A 14,460-nucleotide genomic window follows, 5' to 3' on the forward strand; every position below is an offset into this window, starting at 1 on the left:
GGCTACCTGCCAGTATCATTTTTGTATAAAAGCTGCTTTGTATAATAAGTTACATAAATTGGCTTTTCATAGCTTCTTGATTGACGCTAGACTGATGATAATAAAGACCTAAAAATGCTCTGTGAAGACTGCCATGTCAATATATATATCAGAAGAATATTAAATGCTAATCTTGTAATTCATATCTTTCTTAAAGGTATCCCTGCTTTGTGGAATGCCACTGTAATATATCTGACAAGATACTAATCTATGGTGATATCCAGGACAGGTGGAATATTTCTGGGTCTTGAAAAATAAAAGGGCAAGAGTAACTATATCTCCGTGGTCTGTGAAACACTATCCCTCGCTACTCTGGGTCTCTGCACAGGAAAGGTTAAGATTACTGGTGAAGATTACCTGAGCAATTTTCTTCCCTTAAGGCTACGTTAGGAGTTCATACAGATATTTACCGTATTTTAGCTATTGATGTATCTTGAAGTTCTTACCATGTGGTAGGATGGTAGGGATGACCTAGGAACCCTGTGGTGGAAGGGCTTACCTTGGAATACTTTAGTTATCTGTCTCAACCTCTCTCCAACACAATGCATTTAGACTATGAATTGGTGCTAAAAAACCCATTCTTGATCCTCTTGGTGCAGCTACATAGTTAAGTTGGAAAGGGCCTCAAAGTAGTTCATGAACTATACAGCAGGAACCTCCTCTTAACTCATTCTGGGCTCTTCTTGAAAAAGGATATCCCATTGCTTCTTTATTTGAGCAGTGTTCCTACTACATCCACATCTCATTTAAAACAATGCAGACTCACCCTTACATAAGCAGAGTTCAGATGACCCCCCCTAAGCCTTCAAATAATGTGTGCAGAGGGTTTAAGGGACTATGCAAGCTAACACCATCTTCCATGTCAGAAGGAGCCATACATGTGTACTGATTGATGTACATCCATAGAACACCTATTCTGGGGGAACCTGACTCAGAGTACCCCTTCATGTGGAGAAGTGCTCCATTGGTATGTGCATACAGCCTCTTCTGATGTATGCTAGACAGTGGGGAGAATAGCTAGCCCACTTGGTCGCATTATTGCCCTCATACAGTCCTTAAAATGTGGAAGGAGGTTGTCTGAACCCTCTATAGTGGATCACTGATACTACACTGTGGTGAAGTGATGTCCTGAAAGTGGACAAAAATTCCCCCACCATATGAAATTCTTTGTAAGAGGGGATGTAAAGCTCATGTTCTACTCTTTTGTGTGCATGGCCATTGTTAAGTATTATTTCCATCTTTTACTCCTCTGAGGTGCCTAAAATAAAAACATTTGGGGCAATGGGAAAAGGAAGTTGGAAGGAAAGTTTCAGAGTCTGCCACTGAGGCAGAGAGAAGATTCTGAAGTAGATAAACAGAGGAAGACCCTGCAGCTGGTGCCAGTTAGGGGGAAGCTTTTTCTCACACATAGTTACTGTGGTAATAACACAAACTACTGCTTATAACAAAGAAACCCATGAATTTAAAGCAGATAAAATTGTCTGAAATAAAGTCTCAGTGCTGAAATCAAGGATGAACATAGGTCTATATTGAGCCGGTGTTGTGTGCTAGAAAAGCAGCTTTCTCATGGAATCACATAAAAGAAAAGACCTATTCAGGCATTCATCCGAAAGTGTGAGGACACAAATGGAGGGAGCACAGGTTGTTCATGTGTGTCCTGGCTTTCCCCCCCTACTCCTGACCTTTGCACATTCAGAATAATTACTTGAAAGTAGATGCTAACCACATTCCCGTTCCGTGCCCGGGACCTACCGGGCAGAGGGACGAGCTTGCGGCCGCTGTCGATGTCCAGGCCGCCATCTTGGGGGATGCGTGCTCACACGGCGCGCTGGCGCGCCGTCGTGTGACACGGCAGGGAGGCGGGGCGGCTGAAGGCTATTTAAGGCCGCCCCACCTGCTTCCCGCCATCCAGTTCAAATTTCGGCGGCAATCTCGGCAGCCGCAGCAGCAGCTTCGGCGCGGCTTCTTTTGGCGGCAGCTTCGGCGCAGCGCGGCTCCTTTTGGCGGCAATCTCGGCAGCCGCAGCAGCAGCTTTGGCGCGGCGCTGCTCCTTTCGGCGGCAATTTCGGCAGCAGCAGCTTCGGCGCGGTGCGGCTCCTTTGCCGGCGCACGTGGACCTCCGGAGGCTTCCTGAGGCCAGGGTGGCTGGGCTGCGGCGAGCCCCCCCCAGCCTCATTGAGAGACAGGGAGGCAGCGGCGGCTGGCACCAAGGCCTATGCGGCGAGGATCCTGGGGCAGTCACTACGAGGCGGCAGTGCAGGATCGGATCCAGCAGCGGCGAGGACCACAGGCTAGGCGGCCTTTGGCTGGCAACTTTTAAATTTAATTATTAATTTTAATTAACGCGGGGGTAGGTGGGACACGGCCCCAACCATCAATCCTTGCCACGTGCAGGGCAATTAGGCTCCCCTCCAGGATAATTGGGTGCCGGGAGGGGGTATAGAATAAGCAGGCGGGCCCCTTCACAACGTTTTGAAATCACGTCGTTTTGTAAGCGGGGCCCCTATCTCCCTCTAGTATGCCACCCAAGAAAGGACAAGGGGGGCCAAAAGGGAAAGGAAAGGCCCCCAAAGCAGGGGGGAGATGCCCACCCCCAGCAGCGGAGGGGGCAAGGAGTGGGGAGGGGCCACCATGGGCGGCCATATTAGCCAGGTTGGAAGCCCTAGAGCATGGCTCAGGCCATCCTAGTGCACCTCGGGACCAACCTGTGACAGGGAAGGAGAAGGACCCACCACCCAAACGGTCTCGGGGGAAAACGCAGCGGCCGGTGAACAGTGCTGATGCAGGGGCTGTTGCTTCCATCTTAGCGCGACTGGATGTGCTGGAGGCCGGGCCCAGGGCTGAGGCGAGGACGCCCAGCATAGAGCCAGGCGCAACTCCCACCTTGCAAGCAGCACCAACAATGCAGCCCACACAAGGACCTTCGGCGGAAAGCACACAGGGTGAGTCCTCTATCATGCCACAACAACAAGGGCAGCGGCAGTGAAGCTGGGCCCCCTGGGGGTACCCCTACTGGCCCTTTTCCCCACCAGCGGTAACCGAGGGATATGGGCAGGCAGGGACTCCCGCCGGCGGGGGGGAGGTTACGCCACAGCAGCAGCATCCCCTAAGGGAGGCCTGCGAGCAGGTCTGGCACCTCGCTGCTGGGACAGCGACGGAAGGAGGGCATCAGCCCGCCCTGTCTGCCAACCCCCCCGCAGAGATATCCGACCCCCTGGGATCAGTCAGAGAGGGGGCCATACCTTTTGGGGAAATGTCTGCCCCACTGGGTTTTCATCTTCTGCCTGCTACGAAGGACAGAATATGGAGGGGAGAGTACGTGGACCTATTCTCGCTCTTGTACAGGGAGCCGGTTGGGAAGGATAAGGATAAAGGGGAACATGCAGAGCCCGATAGGCCCAAGCGCCGACGGGTAGAGCGCTCTTGGTCTAACTGGCTGCCTGCATTCCTTATGTACATGGGGGTGGTAATACAGAGGCAGCCTCATAGGGCCTCGGTACTGATCAAATACCTCGATATCATATATCGGGGCTACTCTGAGTTTCAAGGGACGGCATGGCTGGACTACGACCAGGCGTTCCGTATGAGGGCGGCTTTTGATACATCCCTCCCCTGGGACAAAAAGGAGGCTGACCTGTGGCTGCAATTTATGGCACATTCTAGACCCATGGCAGGTGATAGGGCGGACAGCGGCCATCTCTTGGCGCGCCAGGCATCAGCAACTGCTTCCCGCGGGCCTGCGGGGCAGGGGGTTCAACCCCGCCTGCTTTGCTGGGAGTTCAGCTCGTGTGGCCTTTGCGGTCGGAGCCCATGCAGGTTCAGACATGAATGTGCCATATGTGGGGGCCCCCACGCCTGCACTAGCTGCCCCAGGGGCCGCCCCTTCAGGGGTGGAAACAGGGATTCGGCTGGCGCAAGGAAGACAGGGGCTGCAGGTGCAGCTCAGGGAAAGGGGCCCCAGCCCAATTAAAATTGCCGAGCTCCAACACTTACTCCACCTTTACCCCCTAGTCCAAGATGCCCAGTTTTTACTCGAAGGCTTCACAGTGGGTTTTCGGATCCCCTATTTGGGTCCCAGGCGACCTTTCATGTCCCGCAACCTTAAGTCAGTGGAAGGCAGGGAATCAGTTCTGAGAGAAAAAATTAGGAAGGAAGTAGTAGCCGGCCGGGTTTTGGGCCCCTTTGCTGCACCACCCATCCCCTCACTCAGAGTTTCCCCGTTGGGCCTCGTCCCCAAGAGGGCACCAGGTGAATTTCGCCTGATACACCACCTGTCCTTTCCACGGGGTGAGTCAGTTAATGACTTCATCCCAGGGGAGCTGTGCTCAGTCCGCTACACATCATTCGACTGTGCTGTGCGAATGGTCAGGGACTGCGGGGTTGGGGCCCTTATGGGAAAGTGTGACATCAAGTCTGCTTTCCGCCTCCTCCCGGTCCACCCACAGGACTTCGAGCTGTTGGGCTTGGCTTTTGAGGGTGAATATTACGTGGACAGGGCATTGCCTATGGGCTGCTCTATATCATGCTCTGTTTTCGAGCGCTTCAGCTCCTTCTTGGAGTGGGCGGTCAAGAGGCGCGCAGGCTTGCAATCAGTGGTACACTATTTGGATGACTACATGTTTGCGGGCCCTGCGGACTCAGGCACCTGTAGGGCATTCATGGCACATTTCGCGGGGCTGGCTGGGGAGCTGGGCGTCCCCCTCGCGGCTGAGAAAACTGAGGGCCCATCCACCGCTTTCACGTTTCTGGGCATCGAGATAGATACGGTGGCCCAATGCTGCAGGCTCTCTCATGACAGGTTGGGGGCCCTCAGGGAGAAGATCTCAGAGGTGGTCAGTTCTAATAAGGTGACATTAGCCACTCTCCAACAGCTGGCAGGCCATCTGAACTTTGCCTGCAGGGTTGTAGCGCCCGGCCGTGCCTTCCTGCGGCGCGTATATGACGCCATGGCTGGCCTATCACAACCCTACCACCGCACACGGGTGACAGCCGCTCTTAGGGCTGACCTGACAGTGTGGTCCACCTTCTTGAGGGAATTTAATGGGGTCTCCCTATGGAGAAGGGATCGCCTGTTGGAGGCAGAGCTACAGGTTCACTCCGATGCCTCGGGTGCCTTCGGTTTTGGGGTCATTCTTCATGACTCATGGTGCCACGGCAGCTGGCCGCAGGGCTGGACACTGGCTGGCCTGACCAGAGACCTGACGTTCTTGGAGTTCTTCCCCATTGTCGTGGCCGTACACCTCTGGCCCGACAAGTTGGGTAATTCCTCAGTCCACTTTTGGTGCGACAACCTCCCCACAGTGCACGTTATTAACACCCTGTCCTCTAGAAACCCCAACGTTATGCTTCTGGTGCGAGCATTCGTGCTCCAATGTCTTCGCTATAATATTCAGTTCCTGGCGCACCACGTTCCGGGTATTGACAATAGTATTGCTGATGCTCTATCACGGAACCAGATGGAGAAGTTCCGCCAGCTGGCACCGTGGGCAAGGGCTCTGCCGGAGGTGTTCTCCCCAGCGCTATGGGAGATTGGAGGATTGAATCAGAAAGGGCCATAAGCCTTTCTGTGGCTCCCAGCACTTTGGCCAGCTACCAGGGGGCAGGTAGGGATCTATCAAACTTCAGAGAGTCCAGGGGTTACGCCCAGGAGTGGCCCATCCCGGTCGAGCAGCTTATGGAGTTCTGCGTGGAGGGGAAATGGAGAGGCCTTTCAGTCAGGACCATCAAAGGTAAGCTCTCAGGCCTCGCTTTCCTTGCGAAGGCATGGGGCTTTCAGGACTACACGGGTGACTTTAGGGTGCGCCGGATGCTGGAGGGTTGGTCCCGCGAGCGCCCTTGCCCCCCGGATGCACGCCTCCCCTTTTCCCCGGAGCTATTGTTTGGCCTGCAGGGACAGTGGAAGCACTTGTGTTCTTCCCCTTTCGAGGCCCTGCTATATCATGCTGCGGCCCTCACTCTGTTTTTTGGGGCCTTCCGAATTGGGGAGGTGGTGGCGGCTTCTAAGATGGATAACTCCCTCCGAGCTCTGCTAGTCTCCGACCTCAGCTGGAGGGCAGAGCGGGCCCTCCTGCGGCTCAGGCGGTCTAAAACGGACCAGCATGGTAAGGGGCGCCTGGTGGTATTAGTCCCATGCCGGCAGCAAGAACTCTGCCCAGTAACAGCCCTGTGCAGTTTTGTGGCAGCGAGGGGGTCGCAGTCAGGGTACCTATTCATACATAGGAACTCCCAGCCCCTTACCAGATACCAGTTCTGGTCCGTGGCGAAGGCCGCACTGGGGAATTTAGGCGTGGACCCCAGTAAGTTCGGGACACACTCCTTCCGGATAGGCGCGGCCTCCACGGCGGCCCTATTGGGCTTCTCTAAAGACAGGCTTCAGGCTGTGGGCGGGTGGTCCTCGGACGCGTACAAGGCCTACGTTAGACCACTTGCTGACACACACGACGCCAGCGGCTAGATGTTGGCCCCCCCAGGCCCCCCCCTTTTTTTTGTTACCCAATGTCGTTGTTGTTTCAACAGATCGCTGGACAAGATCGGAGCAGCCATGCATCCTCCTATGTGGCCACAGTATGATGTTCTGGGCGGGCCGCAGGGCGGCGAAGTCTCGCTTTGGCACGCAGCTGGGGCTCAGTCAATGGGCCGCAGTGTGGTGGCTTGGACGTCGGGGGATGCGTTGGGACGGGCTCCTGCCAGCCTTGTTTCAACCGGCTGTGGAAGTGGCAGTGCCCCAGGTGCTGGTGATCCACCTCGGGGGCAACGACTTGGGTCTGTTAAAGGGCAAGGCCCTAATTGAACAGGCATGCGGTGACCTCCGGGCCATTGCACGTCGCTGGCCGGGGGTGCACTTAGTGTGGTCAGACATCCTGCCGCGCAGGAGGTGGAATTGTACCGGTGACCCACGAGGGATGGACAGGGCACGGAAAAAGGTGAACAGGCAAATTCAGAGGGCCCTTAGGGACTTGGGAGGTTCTGTCATCCACCACCCAGAGGTGGGCAACAACAAGCTTGAGCTGTTTCGGCCTGATGGCGTCCATTTGACGGACACGGGCAACGACATCTTTCTAAGGGACCTGCAGAAGGGTTTACACCAGATTCTTATCGGGTGTGGGGTAAAGGGGGACTAAGCAGAGGCTTGTCCCCCTTCTGTGGCGAAGAAGTGCGGGGAAAGGTTAAAGGGAAAGGGCAGCTAGGTGACACCTTTAGGCACCTTTGGGGGTGACAGGCAGTCCGGAGGCCTGCAGCTCAGGGCTACACGGCCCGGGGACAGGGTAGGGCCGCCTTTGGGGCCAACGTGCCTCATCCGCTCGGAGTTTCAGAGCTCTGAGGGGCGGTGATGCGGGTTGGACCCCCTACACATCTTCAGGGTGTGGCTGGAGCTGGGGGGCTGGCACAGGGCAGCCCCAGGCTCAGGCAGGGCATGGTCGCCCGATAGCTGCTAACAGGCTTTGCCTGGATCACCAGAATGCTCCCGCCCTTAATCTCCCTTCTGCAGGTTCATTATTCAATTGATTCTGTTTAAATAAAGTGGCCCATTATTTACCCAAGCAATGGTGTCTGTGTTTTATTTCAGCAATAGGCCGCAATCAGCTGATCATGCAGGATTTCTGATTGCAAAGAGCTTCTAGAGTCATGTTCAGCTGAATGCACTTAGAATATCCCTTCAGACCTTCATGCTGAATGTGAAGAGGTCAGGAGTGGAGGGATGGTGTGTATGGAGAAGTCAGGACAGGGTAGGCATACATAATTCTCATGTCCCCTGCACAGTTTGTGCCCTCACATATTCAACTGAATGCCTGAATAAATCTCCGTGTATGCTTCAGTCAAGCAGAAACATAATGTAGTGTAGTTAAATAGTATAGACCAAGGGTTCCCAAACTGTGGTCTGCAGCTTTATTCAGGTCCGCAATGTGTCTGTAAAAATACAATTAAAATTATACTGCATATAGCACAGCACATTATAATTGCCACAACAGGCAGAAAAATAATTAAATGGTTCACCAAGATACTCTGTAATTTTCACTAAGCAGTCCTTGGGGGGGGGGAAAGTTTGGAAACCATTTGTATGGACCTTTAGATTGTTGATGTTCAACACTTTCTCCATTCTATTAATTTCTGTTTACAAATTGGGTATGCATATAAATAAGGGGTTGGACCCAGAGAAAACTGTGTGATAGGGACTTCCATGATCCTCAGGCAGCCCCCAGAGGCCTCTGAAAATCGTTTCCTAAGAGACGGGGAGACCCTGCTAAATGGGATGGGATGTGGGGTGGTGGTCTGATATAACTTCTGCTAGCAGAACTCCCATTAATAGAAGTTGCCTTTATCCAATTGGGGGGGGGGGAGGATTTGCCTCCCCGCACCATACCATAATATTATGATTATTGAAAGGTAATCATAGTAAGCTTATTTTTAAAGGCTTGGTGCTGAGCACTTTTTAAAGGCTGTAACTACAGTGTTCCTAGTACATACATGCTGCAAATGATCAGTTTTCAAAGCCTAAGATTCCTTCAAACATGCCTGTTTTTAAGTTTTGAATACTTACAATTTAACTAGTGTTGCTTTTGGCAAAGCTTGGTGAGCAAATAAGACATCAGTGCTCCAGTCGTAGTGGTGCAATGAGGTGTGACATTTCCCCAGTGTCTTCTCTTGCTTAACCCTGCCTGAAAAAGATTCAGCCCCAATAGCTCACAAATATTACAATAATATCAGTGAGGCAGCAGATCAGAAAATATGAAGTCCCCAAGGCCTGGATTTGTGTAAGGAACAAGGTCAAAGAGGGAATTGTTTTGCTTTACTTTCAAAACTGACTGAGAACACTGACTTTCTGCTGCTAGACAATGACTTTCAAATGTAGAATGTATGGTTCTAGATTTGTCTCTGTTTTAAACAGTTTTATGTGTTCAATGAGCACTGGGTTATTGCTAGCTTACTGTTTTGCATTCATTGGTGGTTTTGTGAGGGAAGAGATCTGTGAACAAATGTTTTGCTGAAATCCTCTTTAAGCATTAATTGCATTGTATTTCTAAGAGAATGTCAACTCTATTTCTTGCATATTCCAAGGTTGTTCTTAGATGAAACAGTTAAGCCTCTATATATTCATTCACAAATATTTTGCATACTTTTCAGTGGATGTGGGTTTGTTCATAGTCCCCTTTTCATGTGATACATTTCTAGTTAGAATGTGTTCTGCATAATTGTATTCCTAGCAATGAAGACTTAGAGGAACAGAGATACTTGTTATATCATTATTGGTGCAAAATGGAATAAGCAATATCCTCATTTGATAATTATCAAGAAGGAATGGTCGAACTTCAGATTTGTCAGATATATATACATTGGGTTTTTTCTCTAGAACCCTAGGATCTACGAACCAGAGCCAGGTGCAAAAGACATACAGGAATTTGTTTTCATGACCAGAACTTAACTAAGCTCCGTCCTTTAATACAAAAGACCACTTCTGGTTAGCTTTATTTCAGAAGCCTAATGAAAAGTCATTTAGTTGCTGCTATTCATCCATTCATCCATTTATCGGTTTACCTCTTTTCCACAAAATTGTGTCCAAAGCAGCTCATAACATGTCAAATGAACAATAAAAATAACATTAAAAACAATTAGAAAAAGTTATAATTTCAATGCAATACATAATAAAAATCCCAGTTGCCCATCTACTGCAAATCATCCAGAGATCTTCCAGTAGGTCCTGATCTGCCCACTCCTGTCGTACAGAACACACCAGCCAGGAAATTAGACAATAACTAGTTTTTCTTAAACAAGAACAAGATGGTCACAGGAAAGTCAGATACAACTAAGTCCAGTGCCACTAAGAGACCAACAGTGCAATCCTACTCAGGTCTACTAAGGCCTACTGAATTTAGTAGGGCTTACACCTAGTTAAATTGGGGTTCGGATGCAATCTAATCCAGTGGGTGGGAAAACCTACAACCTCCAGACTAATTTCATGCAAATCATTTTCTCTTTTGTATTGTGTGTGGCTCAATGGTAGTGCACATGCTTTGCATGGAGAAGGTCCCAGTTTTAATTTCCAGCCATTCATATGTTTATTCTATGTATCTGGTTTTAAAATGGTTGATATATTGTTTGTATTTTTAATATTTGTAAGTTTTGGGACGTTTATAAAAGGGGATTAATAGATGTAATAAATAATGATAATCTCCAGGTAGGTCTGGAGAATTCCCTGTGTGAAACCTTGGAGAGCTACTCCTAGTCAATGTTGAGAGTGCTGAAGCAGATGTAGCCAATGCTCTGACTTTCTACGATTGTGTGTGTGTGTTGTTGGGGGTAGACTTGGCTGCTTCACAGTGAGTGTGGAAAGGGAGAGCCTTGCAGTGAGTGGGGGAGAGCAGGCTGGGAGGGGGGAAATGGACAGATAGATAGAGACCCTCTGTGAGCAATCACTTCCAGCCTGAGCTAATGGAGGGGGCAATGGCGAGAGATGGAGGAAGAAAAGGGGGAAGCATGGGCAGTAGATATGGGGATGACACAGAGAGGGAGGGGTGGCAGAAAGTGAGAGAAAAGGATTCTACTTTAGACCAGCTGCAGATTTCCCCATCGTTTATTTATTATTTTATTTATTTATTATTTCAATTTATATACCGCCCTTAGCAGAATAGCTCTCAGGGCGGTGAACAAACAAGATAAAATACAATATATCATAGTAAAAAATCACAAAAACGTGTACAAACAAACAACACAAAGCACAACAAAACGAAATACAACACAAATTAAGAAGGATACATATTAAAAGTAGAAAGATTAAGAAAATTAAAAGATTAAAATGCCTGGGAGCATAAAAAGGTCTTTACCTGGCGCCGGAAAGATAGAAGTGTAGGCGCCAGGCGTACCTCTTCGGGGAGGCTGTTCCACAACTCAGGGGCCACCACAGAAAAGGCCCTAGATCTAGTAACCACCCTCCGGGCTTCCCGATGAGCTGGTACCCGGAGGAGGGCCTTAGATTCTGAACGAAGTGAACGGGTAGGTTCATAGCGAGAGAGGCGTTCCACAAGGTATTGAGGTCCCACGCCGTGTAAGGCTTTATAGGTCAAAACCAGCACCTTGAATCTCGCCCGGAAGCAAATAGGGAGCCAGTGCAGATGCGCCAGAATAGGTGTTATATGCGAAGACCGACTGGTCCTCGTCAATAGTCTGGCAGCCGCGTTCTGCACCAGCTGAAGCTTCCGAACTGTCTTCAAGGGCAGCCCTACATAGAGCGCATTACAGTAATCCAATCTTGAAGTTACCAGAGCATGAACAACGGAGGCGAGGTCGTCCCTGTCCAGATAGGAGCGTAGTTGGGCTACCAGACGAAGATGGTAAAATGCATTCCGTGCCACCGAGGCCACTTGGGCCTCGAGAGACAAGGAAGAATCGAAAAGAACCCCCAAACTACGTACCTGTTCTTTCAGGGGGAGTGTAACCCCATCCAGAAAACTGTAATAGCCCCCCACCCCATCTTTTAAGAAAATCCTATACTTTCAGGTAATATTCGTCAGATGAAATTAAACAAGTGTTGTATGATTTCTGCTAACATTGACTGCAACTCTAATATAACTTAATTTTAAATTTTAAAATATGTTATAATTAAAGAAATTCTTAAAATCGAAGAGCATAGCTGCAGTCCAAATTGCCTTTGTTGTGGTTAGGTTTGATTTACATCAGTAGAACAAGAACAACATTGTTTGAATATGTTTGCATATGAAAATAGAATGACAACCCCACATCCAGTAATTTGAATTATAATTTGTAATAAATTGGATTTTTATGCAAAGCAACCTTGGAGTGATTTAAATGTATAATTTAAATGAAGTGTTAAAAGAAATATATTCTGTAGATGAATAAAAGCACTGGATTCTATGAGTTGTATTCAGTGTAGCGTTAAACAGATTGTTCTGTCCATGCAAGAATTTCACCCTCTCCTCCCCCCCCCTTTAGAACTGGTCTGGGATTTTTCCCAACCCTCCAGAGCAGATTTGAGGGCAGCGTGAGGGGAGGAGAGGGGAATCTCATTGTGATAGCACTAACCCTTGTGCAAGCACAACTTTTTAGTTGACCACTGCCCCATGTGCGCTTCAGCATACTGAAACGGTATCTTTGTAAGAACTAAAACTGATTTCTTCTTTTTCCTTTAAGGAAAAGTAGCCTACAAAATACTATGCTCAAAGAACAAAAATTTAGTTATTGAACTTCTTCCTGATATTGTTTCCCCCTTCAGCCCTCTGTGCCACCTCACATGCTATTCAGGAGAGTGCCCCCCCAGCCCTCTGGAATTGTTTTTTAGGGGGCGCAGGGAAGAAGAAATCAGCAAAAATGACTTCCCTCCTTCTGGTTCCAACACATTTTTTATCTTTTCCCCCAAATTTAAAGCCCTAGTATTTAATTACCTTGTTGGGACAAGAAGAAGTGGTGGCCCCCGAACTGTGGAACAGTCTCCCCGATGAGGTACGCCTGGCGCCGACGCTGCTGTCTTTTCGGCGCCAGGTTAAAACCTTCCTCTTTTCCAGGGCTTTTAATCTAACTTAATTCTGTTTTAAATTGTATTGTAATTGTTTTTAGATCTCCCATTCTCTGTACTTTGTGATTCGTTTTATTGGATTTTATTGTATTTTGTATTAATCCGTTGTTCACCACCCAGAAAGCTAGTCGGGCGGTATATAAATTTAATAAATAAATAAATTAATAAATATATTTACACAGTAAGGCCCTTGGAATACATTACAATGATAGCTAATTCCCATACTTAGTAAATTGCCTAGTATGCAGAGACCTGAGGCCATCCATGTCCGATATACAATTTGCAGTTCTTCAATAGTGTGTGGAAGTGGTAACTCTGAACCCTTTTTTCCAAACATTCTTAATGTTTCCTCAAGAGGTAATCATTGCAAAACAGAAGCTTTCATGATTTGACCTAGTAGGTCAGGCAGTAAAACTCACTGCAATCCACATGATGATTACATATCTCATTGCCAATATAAAGTATGGGCATGCAGTGCTGAAAGCTATTGGATTCACATGCTAGGTTTTTGCATTCTGAAACCCTGATTACATTTTTCTACTTTCTTGGGGAGTTGCAGGAGGGGTAGTTGTTGAAAACCATTTCTGCTGTTGTGTTAATCGAATTGCAGCACAAATGTATTCCAAAATGCCAGAAAGCTGCTACAAAGCTTAAAAGCAGACATAGTAATTTTCAGAAAAATTATAATAAAATTCTTGTATAAATTGGAAACATTTTCGGAATCTTTGGAAATCTTGGTTCCTTTTTTGTTATCATAGCTTTCAGCAGAGTTGCTACATTTTCATTTAAAACCTTTGATCTACTACAGAATAAATCAACATATAGTTATGGGATATTCTAGCTCAGCCTTTTCTAAACTTTGGGTCTCCAGATGTTGCTGGACTATAATTCCCATTGTTCTTGACCTTTGGCCATGCTGGATGGGGCTGGGTTGTAGTTCAACAACATCTGGGGACCCAAAAGTATTCCTCTGGCTATAATTTATTTTAACTCTTTTAATTAATATTTAATTCTTTAAATAAATAGATAATACTCCCTCAGGAATAACTAAGGCCAGTTGACTAGAAAGGTCTGGTTTGTGTGAAATACTTATAGACCTAGAAAACACATGGAAAATCAGTCACACTTATTCTTCAGTGTTCCTCCAGCTCATCCAGGCTTTCTGCTACCTGCAAAAGTATAGAATTTTACTTGGGGATGATTTTAATGCCCCGCTTCACACAATTATGTGGAAGGGGCTGTGCTGCTGATTCTATCCCAAAGCCTCCTCGTTGCTAGGAGACATAGGAAGTGCTTTATTGCTGCAAAAGTTAGAGACACCACAATGCCCCTTCAGTGGCTAAAGAGTGACATGACAGCCTGTTGTGGAGTTAGGCTGCATTTAGCATATCCTAAATCATAGGGGAATATCCCTGTTCATAAGTATAGAAGGATCTTATGGGTAACACACTGCCTTTACCTTGAAGTTGTTTTGTGGCTCATAGGCTTCAAGCATGCTTAGTTTCACATAGTTAATTATCCTCATAATGGACAGATTCTTGGGACTGACCACTTCCATAGTCTACGCTTCAATGGATTCTGAACTGCTCAGCACATGCATTTTCATTTTGGACTGCCGTAGCTTCAGCTGAATCAAGAGCAGAGGTGCTTTATTTCTGCCCTTTTGAGAGCTCTAGAAGGTTCTGCAGTCTTACAATTGTTACACCACAGGTGACCACTCAAATAGCAAGCTACAGGTGATTTGAGATCTCATTTCTCTTCTACATTTGTTGGCATGCAAATTTATATTGTATCACAGTTTACAGAAAGGCCCACGCTTATTCTTTAATGTCTGGGTTGTAGTCTTGATTTTTTTAATTATTATTTTCAGAAGCTCCATTGAATTTGTTTTTCTT

The 14,460-nt window shown here is 47.9% G+C and overlaps 1 protein-coding gene across 2 annotated transcripts in view; it reads left to right on the top strand.

The window, feature by feature from the left end:
• Nucleotides 1-14,460, top strand: part of GMDS (GDP-mannose 4,6-dehydratase) — a 539,446-nt gene that overhangs the window by 146,601 nt on the left and 378,385 nt on the right. The gene's annotated exons all lie outside the window — the stretch shown is intronic.

This window comes from Rhineura floridana, chromosome 1 (assembly GCF_030035675.1).
Source record: "Rhineura floridana isolate rRhiFlo1 chromosome 1, rRhiFlo1.hap2, whole genome shotgun sequence".
NCBI classification, from domain to species: domain Eukaryota; kingdom Metazoa; phylum Chordata; class Lepidosauria; order Squamata; family Rhineuridae; genus Rhineura; species Rhineura floridana.